The sequence below is a fragment of the Miscanthus floridulus genome, chromosome 7 (assembly GCF_019320115.1).
Source record: "Miscanthus floridulus cultivar M001 chromosome 7, ASM1932011v1, whole genome shotgun sequence".
Taxonomy (NCBI): domain Eukaryota; kingdom Viridiplantae; phylum Streptophyta; class Magnoliopsida; order Poales; family Poaceae; genus Miscanthus; species Miscanthus floridulus.
This window is the reverse complement of record NC_089586.1, coordinates 131,066,811-131,081,349: the sequence shown is the minus strand read 5'-3', so window position 1 is coordinate 131,081,349 and position 14,539 is coordinate 131,066,811. Positions and strand designations below refer to the sequence as shown.

The 14,539-nt window shown below is 50.9% G+C and overlaps 1 pseudogene; it reads left to right on the top strand.

Moving 5' to 3' along the window:
• Nucleotides 1-7,842: 7,842 nt before the first annotated feature.
• LOC136468000 (GATA transcription factor 11-like) lies at nt 7,843-14,103 on the top strand (annotated as a pseudogene).
• Nucleotides 14,104-14,539: the final 436 nt, after the last annotated feature.

Here is a 14,539-nt window from a genome sequence, read left to right as displayed (position 1 = left end):
CAGTAGGAGCTAAAAAACGAAGTGAGATCATCCCTACCTTCATCTTCGGAGGGCTTAGTTTGGTTGTTGTTGTTGTTGTTGTTTTGTTTAATTTGGGTTCTCCTTTTGGATAGTGTTTTTTTTAATCCAATATCAAAACAAGTTCAGCAGATCTCCTGCCAACCGTTTAAAAACAAAATCAAACATAAACCTGAGGCTTGATTCTACTGTGTCATGAGCCTCCATTTTGAAATACTTTGTGACTTTGACTTTTCATTTGCACACTTTGACAATATTTGTTTTAGCATTTATAATTAAGTAAAGTGAGAAATATATTATTGGCTTTGTTATTAAAAGTACTTTAGACTTGATCCACATAAATCATAAATGGCGAGCGGTCAAACGCTAAACGATGAAGCTGTTAAAAAAAATTAAGCCAAAATTGCCAGGTATAATTTTGTAACGGATCGGTGGTTGGTATAATTTTGTAACCTCTGACATGATCGTTGTAGACTTGTAGGACTAATTCTTGGTTTATATATGCGAGGGTATTTCCGACTCATTGGAGCAAGTTTTTCTTGTTGCGCTATATCCCTGTTTTAATCTATCCTCTGTTTATTTATTGCTAGACGCAATCTCAGGTTTCACATCAACAATCTAGAAACCCCAAAAAGAGGAAAGTCTGTACCTGAGCTGTATCGTTAGAAATCTGTCCAGTCAAGGTATACATACACCATTGAAAATCTAGACCAGGTTCGCCCCTCAAGAAAACCTAACCATATATATATAGCAACTTAAAGGCAAGAAACAATAAAGTGAGGAATGCACGACGCGCATCATATCATCCTTGCAACAAATAATAGAGAGAGAGAGAAAAAAGGAGACAGAAAAAAGTGATGCCCATGACGTGCGTGCATGGTTCCAACTCGTGAACATGAAGCTCCTACGACGACTTGCCTGTTTGGCTGTGTTGCCTGTGAACCCATGGACCTTGCAGGATTGCACACAGGAACTCAGGAAGGAAACTGCAACGCGCATTGCATGCTGTGCACTCACACACACACGTTGGAACTGAAGAATCAATCAATCCAGTAAAACTTGACAGGTTCACCGGCAGTCCCCAAATGGTACAATACTACTTCAATCAACGTCTTACGCGTCTGACAAGGGAAAAAAAAGCATTTTGACGGAGGCCTCGTTTAGTTCCGCCGAATTGGCGCGGCAGGAACACTGTAGCTGCAGTGCCTTTTTGTTTTTATTTGGTAATAATTGTCCGATTGTTGACTAATTAGGCTCAAAACGTTCGTCTCGCAAAGTACAACTAAACTGTGCAATTAGTTTTTGATTTCGTCAACATTTAGTACTCCATGCATGTACCACAAATTTGATGTGACGGGAAATCTTCTTTTTACATAGTGTCAAATTCTGGAAATTGGGGGAACTAAACAACAAGTCTGTGGGGTAGGGTGACAGTGAAAAGGAGGGAACCAGTCGCCTGCAGGCTGCATGCAGTATGTTATGCGTGCTAGGACGGTCAGCCTCACTGTCGCTTGTCAACAAACAAAAAGATTCGGTGACGGCAGGCTAGCAAATTACATACTGTTAAGACGTTGACCGGATAATCCATTGCACGCATGACGCGTGCAGCTTCAGACGGAGTCGTTAGCCCAAGGCAAGCAGCAATTGACGATCTCTGCAGGCTGGCATGCATGGCATCAGGCTAGGCTAGCTACTCCTATCAGCAAACCAAGATCGTCTGGTCAATGTTACCAGCACGGCATCATCAATCAGACAAGCACTGTCACTGGTACACGCACCGTGCCTAGTAGTGGTAGAAGTAGGATAATAGAGGCGACCCATCGATGCATATGAGACGATCAGCATGTTGGCTCGTTGGTTTCGGCCAGTATTTTTTCCTCAAAATAAATTAACACCAGCTGAACTTATTAGTCCAGAAACCAACCAGCGAATAGGCTCGATGATGCCAACTTTGTTTGAGGGAGTGTTTGGTTCCACCTCCTAAACTTTAGTCGCTGTTCCATCATATGTTTGACACATATATGGAGTATTAAATATAGATTAATTACGAAACTAAATACATAGATTGAGATTAATTTACGACACGAATTTTTAAGTCTAATTAGTCTATGGTTTGACAATTTGGTGCTACATTAAACATGTGCTAATGATAGACTAATTATGCTTAATAAATTCGTCTCGTGGATTATTGACGGATTCTGTAATTTGTTTTTTTATTTGTATTCGAACACCCATGCAAGTCATGTTCGCTTGTCTTATAATCTGTACTTTTCATCTTATTTTTTCAGCCGGAACAATGTTTTTTTCTCACAACAAATCAACTGGAACAGTGTTTCAGCTTGTTTTTTCAGCGAAGCGAACGGGGCCCATGTGACATCCGATGAGACACCTCTTAAACTTTAGTCCCTGCATCCAAATGTCCTCTGAATCACGACTGTACGTTATTCCCCGTCCTAAAAAAATACAATTCTATATTTGAACCAAATTTAAGGTTTATAGTTCATTAAAAAAACAATGTCTCCAAATATATATGCTATAATAAAATATATTTTATAATTAATTTAACAATATTACTTTATATAATAAATGTTAGTATTTTTATAGATTTTGATTAAATTTAAAATTATTTGATTTTTAGAAAAAAAAACAAGAATTGTATTTTTTTTAGACGAAGGGGTGTTGTAGTGTTGCCCGTGTATGTATGCACGCTGACCAAACATAGTGAGCTGAGATGGATCCACATCCACGCACACGCACGCCCAGTGCACAGGCGCATGAGCAGCGGCAGCAGGTAGCGACCGGGCAACCGACGGCGAGGCCCGGCCAGCCCCAGGTGAGCTTGCAGCCACATGCGTGGCGTCGTCGTCGTCGTCCGGTGGGGGCACCGTACGTCGTCGCACCGGTGGATCACACACACACGCACATGACTCGCCTCACTACTGCTGACCCATCACTAGCACTAGTTGTTACAGTGTGCTACTCCTACTTTATAATTAATTAGCTTGTTGATTAATAATTCCAAGTGTGGTGGTTTCACCCCAGCTCTCTCTAGCTCCATGGTGGTTGCATTGTTAATAATTACACGAAGCATCGATCCATCGGCGTCGGTGTTACCTCGAGGCCGCTAGGGGGTTGATCCACTGCACCCTTTGTTTATTTGTTTGTTTATCATGGTATAGGTTATTATTATTATACATCCAGGCGCAAACGATTGGGCGATCTAATCGATCTAACCATAAATTTGGGACGCCCTGTCTTTCAGCTCCGATCCCAGCCCAGCCATGTGCTTGCTGCTTTCCTCTCACACTTGCTTAGACTCGGGCTGCCTTTCTTTTAACCTCGAAATTATTCTAAGCAAGGTTTTCGTGGTTTGTAACTAGGAGTGCGTAATTGACATCTATCTCATTTCTCTAAACGGGCCAGGCGACATTTTTTTTTCCAAACAGTTTGTCTACGGTGCATGTGCTTGCTTTGGTCTCACACTTGCTTCCCTTGGGGTGCCTTTAATTTAACCTCAGAATCATTCAAAGCAAGATTTTTGTAGCCTGTACTAACTTGACATCCTTTTTATTTCTCCAAACAGACTGCATCATTTCCATAACAGTTTTTTTTATTTCCCCACAGTGCATATACTTAAAAAAGATTGCAAGCACCCAAGCTAGATTTTCACATTTTTCTTCATGTTTTTGTTCCTTATTTTGTGTTTACCAATTATTTGGTTTCTTTAGGGTCTTACCAATTCTCTGTAACAAAATGCACCTAGGAACACTGATGTAGCCGCCCCAGGCCACAGCTTGTTTGGATAAACCTGTTTCCAGTGTGAGATAGATCATAGATGCCCATATACCTGTTGTGTAAAAAAAATGAAACTGTCATCATAAATCCGTGATTCGCGTCTGTCATCACACCAGGCACTTGTACAGGGAACAAAGATGAGATGCACAACATGCATGATGCGGTGCCTTTTGTGTTTGTCCTGTGCTCGCACTTACCACTACCCCCACTAGCAAAGTAGCAACTCGCGATCGCACGGGCAAACAGGACACGACGCGTGCATGTTACCGGGGCACGTTCGGCTCCCTCCCTCCAGCGGTCATGGGTGATGGGTGGATCGATCGATCGCCCAATGCCAGTTCATGCAGTTCACCACACACCGTGCGCCACCGTATTATATGTACGGCACACATGACGCTGTCCGGCTGGGCCCGCGTATACATGCTTTCAGTTCAGCATTCCGTTTCATTAGTTACGCACTCGAGGCCATGCTAAGACTATGTTTGATCCCATGAGCTGATAGTTAGCCGCTAAAATTTACTATAGCGTGGATATAAGCATCCTAGCTAATAATAATCCAACTAATAGTTCAAACGAACTAGTTATAGCTAATGAAAAGTTATTAGCTAGTCGAGTGGTTACAAGAGCTTTAGTAACACTTCAGTTCCTGAGTTCAACTCTCTATACGAACGAATTTAAACAGGTCTGCTAATATGTCAGCTAATAGCCTAGCTATTGAAAAGCTATTATTTTTTTCCCGACTAGCAGCTAACAATTAGCTATTTGGATCAAACAGGTCCTAAGTTTCTTTTCACTCCTTTTTTCACTTAATAATTAGAGGGGAGAATCTCCCGCTGATCCACCTTTGCAATTGAATAATACTACTGCGTCCGTAGGTAATTTGTACTTACCGGGCGGTTCGTCTGAATGATTGGCCTAACAGCCTCTTGGATATTTCTTTTGGTTTTTTTCCCCACCAGTAAGCAAGCAGAGCGCACTGTCAGCAGAGAGAGAGAGGGCAAGCATGTTGAGCAATCATACACCCTTTCGTTTGATTGTTTCTGTGGCTTTATAAGGCCAGCTGATGCTGTTTTGTTGTGAGAGAAAAACATTATATCATGGCTGATACGATCAAGCGAACATGGTGATAGTCACCTTGGCCTCGGGATCGGCGCGGCGAGTTCTATATGCCAGCGCTGTCAGAGATCGGCCGCTGCCTGCTTTTCCGTGTTTATACTGCCAAATGCCAATGGATTACTGTACTTGGCTGTTACCGCAGCAAGCATCTCGCTAAACCCAATCTACCTGGCCGTGGCCGGCTAAACAGATAGGCTAGTGCTCTGCTTCTCCCTCCCGTGACAACTTGGTGGGCTCGTGGGCGCGTCCCGCTCGATCGGCCGCCTGCTCGTGAGCGAGGAAGTCGTGCGGTGTCCTGGGGCGCTCGGCTCGGCTCGGCTCGCCGCTGGCTGCCAACACTCCAAGAGCGCCCACCAAACGATGGATCGAGCAGTTAACCGCCCGTGCCGACCGACAGACCGTGAACGGGGCCTGGCCTAGCCTTGCTGGTGCATCGATCGATCGATCTCGGCTAAGAACGCAACGCGACCAACCGCCGGTCATAAATCACCGTTGCTCCCGTGTCCGTCCGATCGAGCTCAGGCGCGTGCCGTGCTGCTAGTAATGCGGCAGGGCAGGGCAACGTGGGCGGACACTGTTCCAGGGTAGCAGCAGTGGGGGTGGGGGGGAGGCGAGCGGCTTTCAGGTCCCTGCTTGGGTTGGGTGGTTGCGGTCGTGTTGCTTGCTTGCTGGGAGTGCAAGCGACGATCTGTCTGTCCATCTAGATGGCAGCGGCAGTTGGATGGATGCCAGGCCAGCTTGGCCTGCCAATGGACTCGGCCTGCGCGTGGTACGTGCTGATGGCTGATGAGTGATCCGACGCCAACAAATTGAGGCCGTAGCCAGACAGCCATGGGTAAACCTGGCCAGAACCCAGACAGTCTCAGCAGCAGCATAGCATAGCGATAGCATTGGCACGAACGAACGCAACAGACGTCAGCTCAGCGCGGGTTGGTGGCGCCCGAGCCTTTGCCTGGCACCCTGGGCTGGCCACCGAAAACAGCAGCGGCAACCGCAACTACTGAAAAGGGCGATCGCGCGCAAAAAGAAGACGACGACTGGGTTCGGGTTCGGGTTCAGGTTCGGGTGTTGCAGTGCATGGTGGATGGAATGGATTCGATGGGCGCCCGCCTCGCCGTGGACTGGACATGCTGGCTGCCTGCCCAGCTGGCTATGGGTCGTCGTGTGGTGATCACTGACCAGTGACCATGACCAGAGCGAGAGCGAGTGTGAGTGAGTGAAAGGGGGAGTAGTAAAGCTCAAGGCATGGATGCAAGGAGTGCAACCCAAGTTAGTTAACGCTGCAAAGCGCAAAAAGCAGCCGGCGGGGCGGCCCCCCTCTTCACCGCCGATTCCTCGGGCCCGATCGCATGATATGCGTTTGTTTTGCTGGGACTGGGAGCCCCGAGCCCCGCTCGAACCACCATCGGGTGCGCGGTCACTTTAGTCCTCCTATACTAGTCCTTGTCCTCTCCTCTCCGTCGTCCCTCGCTTTTAATTTCCCCAGCAGCCAGCACAGCACACGCGGCACCTTTCCTTTTCCTGGCTCCGCTTTGCTGAAAAAATACTGTTTTGGCTGAAAAACAAGTCGAAAAAATACGGATTATAAGAGGTGGCCGCTTCAACCGCTGCTAGTCCCCGTCTCCGTCTCCTGCTCCACAGCTGCTAGCTAACCGGCAGTACCCCCGTCACATGGGCAGGGGAAGGCAGGGGCAGGACGTCCGGGAGCGAGCTGCTGCTGCTTGCGTGGATGCAAGCATCGTATACTGAACGAATGAATACTCTGCCATGATGCCATTCAGACGGCCCCGGCTCGGTTACTGTCCATCGCCTGTCCGGATCGCTCGTTCGGTGGGCAGTCGGTGCCACTGCCAATGGTAATATAAGAAGGGTGCATATATATATAAATACAATCAGTAGCAGATCGATGGATCAGGTTTAATTCGACCAAACGCATTACTCTGGACGCAGTAAGTTCGGTAAACATGCTTGTACTCGTACGACATGGGTTGGGTCACAGGCCAGAACGAGCGAAGGTGAGGTTAGGCCGGCGGCCACCCCGTGCCACCACGGATGTGGACGACGAAGCGAGTTAGATACGTTCCGCGCCGCGCGTCGTCGGACCGGGGAAAATTAACGATGCGTACGATCACGCGATCGACGCAAGGCCGGTCCGCGTCCCTCTCAATCACCAAGCCAATCCCGCCCCGCAGCGCGCGCGGCCGCGGCGACCCAGCCGGCGCGCAGGTAGGCAGAGGCAGCGGCAGCGGCCGAGCCGCCCCCGCCCGCGACTTGTTTGTCTGGGGCGGGCGGGCGTGTGTACAGGATACGAGGCGGAGGAGGCCCCGCGGACCCAGCCGCGGCGAGGCGGTCAATGAGGCGCACGCGGGCGGCCCGCGATTTTTGGTCGGGCGGGCGGGCGGATGGTTCCGTGGAGCGGAGAAAGGGGAGGTGGCGGTAACCGCGACGGGCGCGGACGGTAGCGTGGTGGACGCCACGGATGGTTCCTCCCGGCCGCAGAGGATCCCAGGCTCGAGCGGTGGCTGTCGGTTAGTTCACGGCGTGGGGAAGGAAAGGGCTGGTGGTCGTCGCGGAGCAGTAGCAGGGGGGAGTATCTCTCGTCGTCGGCCTCGCGCCTCCCTCACGTCACGTGCCATGTGTACAAGGGAACCCATCTGAGCTGTGCTTTCTCCTCCTCTCTCCCCCCCCCCCCCCGATTTTTTTTCCCAACCAAGTTTTGTGTGTGTGGAAAAAAAAGGGAGGAGAGAGAAGGTACGAGGGGGAGGAAACTTCAACGTCACGACAGAAAAGGCGGGGGGGACGACAGCTAGCAGTGAGGGAGGCTGGCTTACCTACCGTGTGTCCTCACACAAAACACACACACACACTACTGTCTTCCTCTCTCTCTCTCTCTCTCTAGCCTGATGATATAGTTTTCTCTCTCCGGCCCGTCTTCTGTAGCTCCCGTTGCTTTGCTCGCTCACTAGTGGTGGTGCGGTGCAGCAACAACTTGTGGTTGCGTGCTTTGGTGGTGCTAATACAATGACCGCCACTAATTGATTGCTCGAATCGCGCGTACGACGTGGCGCCAGTAAAAAATCCGGCAGCCTGCTGGATCCATTAACATTAACCGCAGCGTGAGTACGTAGTGCTGGTACTCCGGCCTCCCTAGTAACATACCAGCGACGACTTGGCTGGTTGCACCATGCGCTGCAGTTGTCTTCTTCTTCCTCATCGTCGTCCTGACGCGGCCGGGTTCTCGACTGAGCGCCTTCAAGTGTAAAAAAGGGAGAGGAGTGGATCGCCACTTCCGTCGCTTCAGCCTGCCTGCCTGGCCTCCGAACGCCAACGTTCAAAACCCAGGAGCTATCCAGCCATCTTTTTTTTCTTTTTCCCCTCATCCTGATAACAAAGCAGCAGCTGTAGCTGTAGCTGTAGGCCTCACTCATCAGTTACCTTCCCTCACGTTCTGCCACCCATAGTTTATTAATTTTATTTATTATATTAATAATCCCTCGCTCGATTATATTTTCCACTCTGGGCTCACCCTGTCGCTAGTCTCCCAATCTTCTTCTCTTCTCTCTCCGTGCATACATCTCTCTTCTACCTCTTGCTCCTCTCTCTCAAGAGGAGGCCAGTCCGGAGGAAGAAGAAGGCACAGGAGGAGAGAGAGGGGCAGGAATTGAATTCCACCGACCCACGCACCACCACCACCACCCCACCCCTTTCCATTTACCTCCACCTATATAGCTCTCCATAATTCCCCGGGCCTCCCTCTCTCTTGTTAGGAGTACACAGTTCTCCTTATAATTGGAGTTGTACAAGACACCCAGCAACTTTCTTCTTCATCTTCTTCAGTCGCCTCTCTCTGTCCATCGACACAGCAGCTTGCTTGCCACCAAGCTTAGCCATGCAGGAGGAGTAATAGTACAACCACAGAAGAGAGAGAGAGAGAGAGAGAGAGAGAGAGAGAGAGAGAGAGAGAGAGAGAGAGAGTTAGCACCACCCTGATTCCACCCACCACAGTCCCTTTGCTTATTTACAGGCGTTCGTGATCACCAACAGCTACTCCTCAGCTAGAGTGCCACGGGCTGGGCAGAAGAGGTAGCTGGCAGCTAGAGAAAAAAGGGGCTTCTTTTTTTGTGTGCACCAAGCAACCCAGGCCAGGAGGAAGGGAGGAGTGAGTCATCTGTCGATCGTTTCCGGCGAACTCACAGGTGAGTCATCAGTCGATCGCCGACGGTGCTTATCATGTGCAAAAACTAGCCATTTTCGCCTCCAAAATACAGTAGCAAGCAAGGATTGATCGCAGGCAGGAGCAAGAATTGAATTGCATGTTCTTCCATTTTGTGTGGCCCGTTTCTGGCCCTCTCTTCTTTCTTTTGTCTTTTGCTTCCTCGAGTTCCCATTTTCTGATAGCCGGCCGGACTGGCTCCGGCTGCCGGCCAATTGTCGCCAGTAAACCAGCTTGGCTTCTTCATTGACATATCCGGTTGGTTCTTCATCCCATTCTGCATATATGTGTAGTTGCACAGCTCATTCAGGCATCTTCAAATTCAATTCCTGGGGGAAAATGAAAAAAAGACAAGACAAAAAAGGGCTCAAATTTGGACTGTTGTTTCTGAATTGAATTCCAAGACTGCACAAAATTACTTGCCAAGGGAAAGGGACTCTAGGGAGGGAGGCAGAAGCTTCCCGGTTACAAGGACATCTTTGTATGTGCTGCTGCTGATGCTGGCCTGGCTGGCCTTGTCCTGGTAAATGGATATACGCGTATGAATTGGTGGAATTGGAATTGACTGGGTGAAGGGAGATGCTGCTCAGGGTCACACGGCATTCCAATTCCTTCCCTTCCCAGCAGCAGCCTTGGCTTGTTTTTCCACAGAGTCCTTGTCTGTACCTTTGCATGCATCCCCTTATGCTTTTACAGATATACGCTTCCATCCTTCCTTCCAGTCTGGACGGATTCTCTGGAAGCAAAGCAGAGGGGACAGGCAGAACAGTGGGGGAAAAAAAGTCCAAATCCAATAGTTGCTCATTCTTGGCTGGATTTGATAGGGGTAAAAAGATAAAATGTCTATAGTAAAAGACATGAAGATTCGATTCCTTCCATTATTTGCAACCAGCGTGATCGGATCAACGCAAATTGGTTAATTATAAAAATAAAAGTAGCAGTAGTAAAAAAGAAGAAAAACGGGAGACTAGAATTCCTCGGGGTTTTCACCCGAGGACTCGGGAATAATTAGCCGCTTTACCGAGGGTGGAAGCCGCTTCGGCCCGAAGCAGGAGCCGCCGGCCAGGTGGCAGCCCCAGTGACGCGTCGCGGCCAATGGAGGCACGCCGCGTCAGCGCACCTGCTTTTTGACAAATTCCTTGTTCTGGCCGCTTTGACTTTTACGCCGGTACACAAGCACCCCAACACCTCCTCCTTGGTGGTGAATCAATCAAACGCTCCGATTTTTCCACCCTCGTTTGTTCGTATTATTTTACTACTAGTAGTATATTTTTAATTTAATATATATTTAAAATTTACCGTATCGTGCATGTACTGTGCTTCCATCTGGTCGCCTATGCTTGCTTCAGAAAATGGACCCGCCCCATGCGCTGCTCACATGGTGGGTGGGCCCCGCGCCCGGCCGGCATCATCATGCACTGCATACATATATGGGCATGGAGCCCGCCCTGCCGTCACTTTGAATTCAATTGAATTTGGCAAGGGAAAAAAAAAACTCCATCTCCATCTCCTCCTACTCCAACTCCAGCCCTGTTGTTCCGCTCCCCCTCTATTTGTTTGTTTGTTTGTTTACCGCCCCCCAGCTCATCAAAAGATCACATTTTGATTACTGCTATAATAAAGGGGGTAGGAGTCGTAGATTAGCAGGCCGCCCATCTTTCTCTGAAAGGGAAGGATTTGGGCAACGTCTACTTGTGCCAAAAATACGAATTCATTCGGCGCCGGTTTCATCCTCCCTGCCCTCCATATGCAGCCGTCGTATCTTTGGAATAAGTAAATAGCAGGTGAAAAAAAATCGGCGTTGCCTTAATTTCATTCCATTTGTGTGATCAATGCATGCATATCCAGCCTGATTTGTATTCTCGCATTAATATGGAGGATATTCATCGTCATCTATCTATTCCGCGTCCGGGGTTTCCCTTCTTTATTATAAATATAAATATATATATCCAGCGCAGCCCGGAGGCGACTGACTGACCGAATTGTATTGTTCGATCGATCGAAGCAGGCAGATGGCAGGCGGCGGATTCGTGGAGGAGATGATGAGGGAGCAGAGCTTCCTGGAGGCGACGTGCGGCGACCTCTTCGACCACATCGACGACCTCCTCGACTTCCCCAAGGAGGACTCCGCTGCCGACGTGCTCCTCCTGGACGCGCCGGCGCCGGGGAGCCCGCTCTCCGCGCGCATCATCGACGTCGGCCGCGCCGGCAATGCGCTCGCCCCGCCCCCTCCCCACGCGCTGGCGCCGCCTCCCCCCGCGCAGCACGACGCCTCCGCCAGCGCCTTCTTCGCCGCCGCGGGGCCCGACGTGTTCGACCCCAAGGACGTCGTCGGCGCACACATCGGCTCGGTGAGTCTGCCACCCCCCTTCGTCCATGTCCTGTCCGCCTCCGCCGCGCATTGCCCGTGTCGGTCGTGCAACTGCAACGCGTTTTTATTTATTTTTTCTCTACTGTGCGGGCGATTCCTCGTGAAACGGAACGGAACGGAGTTCAAAATAGCTGGGCGCCAACGCCCCGCCCCCACTCCGCGGGCGTCAGGGGACACGCCACGCGCGTCGGCGTCGGCCAGGACCTGGCGCCTTGCGCGCGGGGCGTGATGATTTGTTGTCGTGTCCGTGCGCGGCGCGGTGGGTGGTTGGGGAAGAGGAGGAGGAGCGGGCGGTGTCGGTGGCCGGTGAGATCGTGATCGGAGTTACCACCGCCCGGCCGCTGTTTGGTTTGTTGGTTGGACCTGGATATTACGGCCGGGCCCGTGTTACGTCGTCGGAGGGCCCGTCGCTTTTCTTGGTAGCTCGCCAGCCCAGCAACTAATCCGCTAGTGCTGCACCTGTTGGTGGTAGTTTTTTTTTTTTGCCTCTTCTCTACGCAACCGAAATTACACCTGGGGCCCAGCCCGGCCTGGCCCATTCGTCCATGATTGCTTTGCAGTGCAAATCTGATTTATTACTGCTCTACGTAATGTGAGCAGTAGGATGACTGACTAAAGTATATTAGGACCGCGTTGGAAAGACGATGACGTCATTCATGGCAGATAGAGATAGTAGTAGCTGCAGCGGCAAAGCCGGCAGTGTCGGTGCTGGGGGCGTCGCATGATTCTGTTCTGACGTTTCTGACGTGGCAACTAATGATTCTGATTCCCTTTGGTTGCAGTGCGACGACATGGACATGGACATGGCGCAGCTGGAGTGGCTGTCGGGGCTCTTCGACGACGACTCCATCCCACACGAGCCGGCGTTCCCGGGCGCGGCGGCTGGCTGCGCGGCGGCCATCATCAAGAGCTCCGCGATGGCGGCCGGCGCACTGCTGCCGCCGGACAAGATGGAGGACGCGCTGCTGTTCCGCAGCTCCAGCCCCATCTCGGTGCTGGAGCACGGCAGCTTCAACAACGCTAACGGCGGCGGCAGTGGCAGCGCCGGAGGCTCCGCGCCCTCGTCGTCGTCCTCCTCCTCGGAGTCCTTCTCCGGGAGCGGCAGCGGGAGTGGCGGAGGCCACGCGAGGTCGGCGCCCGTGTCGCCGCGCCAGGCGGCGCCGCCGCCCAGTGCTCGTCATACCAGCGCGCGCGCGGAGCAAGCGCTCCCGCCCGTCCGCGTTCACCGGCGCCGCCGCGCGCGCCGGGGTGGCTGAGGCGCCCACCATCCTCGTGCCGACTCCTATGTACTCGTCCGGGTCGTCCCACTCGGACCCCGAGAGCATCGCCGAGTCCAGCCCGCACCCGGCGCCGCCCATGAAGAAGAAGAAGAAGGTCAAGAAGCCGGCGCCCCCCGCGCCTGCTGCCTCTTCTGATGACAACGACGGCGACGCCGACTACGAGGAAGGCGGCGAGCACGCGGAGCCACAGGGCGGCGCCGTCAGGAGGTGCACGCATTGCCAGATCGAGAAGACGCCGCAGTGGCGCGCGGGGCCGCTGGGGCCCAAGACGCTCTGCAACGCCTGCGGCGTGCGCTACAAGTCCGGCCGCCTGTTCCCGGAGTACCGCCCCGCGGCGAGCCCCACCTTCGTGCCGTCCATCCACTCCAACTCGCACAAGAAGGTGGTGGAGATGCGCCAGAAGGCTGTCCGCAGCGGCGACCCGTCGTGCGACCTCCTGCAGTTCATCCGCCGCCGGGATTGACGTCCCGGCACGGCGTCGCCGGACTGTCGGTCGGTCCGTCGGTCGTTCTCGTCCCCCATATATAGCTATATATGTATACATATTAGTATGTATGCATGCATGGTTGCTTCATCAGTCATCAGTCGTCAGTCGTCGTCGTCGTCCATCATGGTCGCTAGTCGCCGCCATGGATCCCACCCATCATCACATGCATTGGTTTCTGTCAGCGTCCATCCAGTCCCAATCCATCGCCGGGCATCCCGGCGTTGTTAGTTCATTAGGTCTTTTTTTCATCGGGGGCTAGTGTTATTTTACCTTTCTTCTTTTTTGTCTATTGGTTAATTGGTTCCCGTGAATGTTTTTTTTGTTTGTATAGAGAGAGAAAGAGAGAGAGGAGGGTGAGAGGAGGGGCAGGAGAAATAGATGAATCAGAGTGGTTGCTGCATTACAATTGCAGTTGCTTGCAAGTTAGGTAGGTGAGAAGGAGAGCTAAACCAGCAGCAGAGGGAGACAGATTTAGAGAGGAAACTTTGCAGCTAGTCAGTCAGTCAGTCAGTCACTTAGAAGAAAACAAGGAGAGTGCTTTAAGCACGTGAAAGGGGAATTTGTTGGTTTGCTAATTAGAAGGGAGGTTCTGTCAAGTCAGGTAGTAGCTATCATCATCCATGAGGATTTTCAAACTTAAAAAGAGGGGGACAGCCATCATCCATCATAGTCTGTATCTGGAGCTTGGTGTACTGAACTCTGAAAATTCTTTTTGCAGTTCATCTATGTTTAGGAATTGATAAGTGTTGTTTGGTTTCTTCTAAACTAGTAGTGCTACCTTTTAGCCAATCATTAATTATATATGATTCTGCTCTTGTTCTTTTCTCCTGCCTTGTTGCCTCCATCTATATACAAAAGCTGTGAGCATCAAATCTGAGGACCTATCCTTTTCAAGCTCTTCACTTGGTTGTGGCTCAGAAATGCATTCAGTGACTTTGGGGGGCTCCTGCAATGGCAAGACAATAACAAGCAACATGAACTGGACTATAATTTTTTTTACCATGAACTGATGAACACTGCAGTGCAAGAAATGAGCCTGGGAGGAATGGCGAATATCGATTACTGTACCAAGGGTATACAAATGGAAGGGACAACTTGGTGAACTGAAACGTATTGTCAGATGAGCTGGACGTACAGAACGGAATCTCTATATACAACTAAAAAAATTACAGCGCAATCGTCCAACGGCAGAACGAAACATACCTGCGACAAATTACCGTCCGGCTCCCAGCCTTCCCTCGGTACCGGGCCCACACGGA